This window comes from Eschscholzia californica, unplaced genomic scaffold (genome assembly GCF_041429995.1).
Source record: "Eschscholzia californica isolate CP2 unplaced genomic scaffold, dmEscCali1.0.p SCAF_3, whole genome shotgun sequence".
Taxonomy (NCBI): Eukaryota; Viridiplantae; Streptophyta; class Magnoliopsida; order Ranunculales; family Papaveraceae; genus Eschscholzia; species Eschscholzia californica.
This window is the reverse complement of record NW_028238420.1, coordinates 45,040,159-45,042,884: the sequence shown is the minus strand read 5'-3', so window position 1 is coordinate 45,042,884 and position 2,726 is coordinate 45,040,159.

The window sequence follows — 2,726 nt, the reverse complement described above, 5'->3', positions numbered from 1 at the left end:
CAATCGGTTTATTAACTTCTTCCGTTAATAATTGTGTAAATGCTAGGGAACATGAGGAGAACAGATCTAACGTTTGATATCTGAAGATGAGAAATTGGATGAACTAGATTGAGGAAGAGAATGTAATGAGGGAAGTTGAAAAGGTGAAGTTTTGGTCAATTTGGAAGAAGGTTTCAAATTAATCTAGGTTGTATAAGGGCATTTATTTGGTTTGGACCGCTAATCCACCTTAAATAATAGAAAAGGACTCTTTTGTAAATGATGGAGGGCTTGTAGACAGTATCCCTTATTAAAAAATGCCAGCGCTTTGGGGAAAGCTAAATAGTTTCCGGGGTGTGAAGTTTTGGATGGAAACAAAAAAAAATTAGATTTATTTATTTCCCCCAAACAAACAAATCCTTTTCAGCTTCTTCTTCCTTTCTCCGGCGACTCCACCATCTCCGACGACTACACCATCTCCGGAGGTCTGGTTTGACAAACCAGACCAGATCTAGTTTGAAGAAACAAACCAGACGAGTCTGGTTTATTCTTCAACCAGACGAGCTCCGGCGAAGGGGCTCCTCCCCTTCGCCGGAGACATTGAGAAGAAAGAGAGGGAGAAGAGAGAGAAGAAAGAGAAAGAGAAGAAAGAAAGAGAAGATGATGAAGTCGCCGGCAACATCCGGCCGGCGACTTTTTTCCGGCGACATTAAAGGGGTGTTTGGTTTAATTTTTATTTATTTTCCACCGTCTTCCCCGAAAACTTTAATGTTTTCCCCAAACAGTGGCCTTAAAAAATGAAGTTTATCTCAGTCAACATTTTTCCTTCTGTTTTATATAAGAGATTGCAAGCTAACACTGCAAAACCATCTATAAATTAGATAATATAAATGATGTAAAATTCCTCAACAGTTCAAATAATGTGTTTCCGTATGAAATTTTAGATGCAGAATTTCAATTAAACGGAGTGGCGTTGCTCATGGGCAAGATCTGTTAATGAAGAAATAAGAGTTTAGTACTCGGTCATTGGCTCGAGGTTAATCTCTACCCCTGAAAAAGCAAGGTCACCTTGCGTCCTTGAACCGATAACCATCTTTCGGCTAACATGCTCCTCCGTCCCTCGAAACCGACAAGGGGTAGTACAGGAATATTCACCTGTTGTCCATCGACTACGCCTTAAAGAGTTCTTTATCCTATGGAGGTTGACGTCTTCGGCCATGTAGATGCGAAGAATGCGACTATTAGGAATCTTGTTTTTTTTTCTACCCTTGTAATAATAAGATCACCCAAAAATCTAAATGATTTTTATGCAAAAAAAAAAAGAATCTAAATGATCATAGAAGAAAAGATACCTATATAGTATATGCTATAAAAAGAAGAGCAACTCCAAATGCCTAATAACCTTTATGTTGAATGAGAACTCAATTATACTACTCTTAACCAATCAAAGAATAAAGAAAATCATATTCAAGATGGCATCATCATCACTTTATCATCTTACCCATCTCTCTTCACCAATCTTTCTTATCATTCTTGTTCTTTTCCTCTCACTCAATCATCATACCAATTAGGGGTGGCAATGGGTACCCGTTTACCCGAGAACCGAACCGACCCCGAGTCTTAATGGGTAGGTACTGGGTATAGGTTTTAGATCCATTAAGGAAATCGGGTCTTAAATGGGTATACCCGAAAGGACCCGACTAGGAGGCGGGTCCTTATCGGGTATATCCGCCGGGTACCCGACGGGTAATGGGTACCCGAGATAATACGAAAAAATACCCTAGATTATATAGTATTCTTGTACGTCAGGGTTTTTCTCACCAAGTTACCAACTCACCAAGTTATGAAATTTCTCAAATCCTCTTTTCCTTGGTTGAAAACTAATTTATAAAACACAAAAGTGAGCGAGTTAATATAACATAAAGGTTCATTTCTTCTTTCTTGATTCCCCTAATCTCTAATCTCTTATACTCTTCAACTATTGTACCCGAGATATTTGCTTATTTAAGGATCTATGTCGTTTATGATATTTCTTTTCACTAGATTCATGCAAATTCTTCTACTTTAAGAAATATTTGATATACTTTTGTGAATACCCAATGGGTACCCGATACCCGATGGGTACCCGAGAATTTTAAAGGTTCCGGTTCTGGATCCTTTGATTGAGGTACCGGTACCGGAACCGTCAAGAACCGAAACCGTTACGATTTATAGGTTCCGGTTCTGGATAGTTAAATACCCGAACCGGAACCGACCCGTTGACACCCCTAATACCAATCTCATTCAATTCGTTAACGCAACATCTCTCGAAACAATTTGTAGTAAAACAGAAGAACCATATCTCTGCTTAGACTGTCTAAAATCAAACCCTAATAGCAGAACAGCAGATGATAAAGGACTCACATTGATAGCAAAAAACTGTACACAAATTGATGCAGACAAACTAGTGGCTGAAGTTCTAAACTACATTCGTAGTGTCGGTTATATCGAACCCATGTATGGTATTGCAAAGGGTTGTGTCATTAGTACTGGAAAGGTTAGAAGTAATTTGATTCATTTATACTCAATCAAAAGTGGAAATTTTGATATTGCTAAGGAGTATCTGAAAACTGCTTTATTACCCTCTATAAGCATCTGTCTGGATTCATTCATGAAACATCCGGATGTTGAAATACCACAAGGAATTTTGGCTGGAACAAATGCTGTGACGTCTCTAACGAAAGTGACTATAGGGATGCTTGATTATC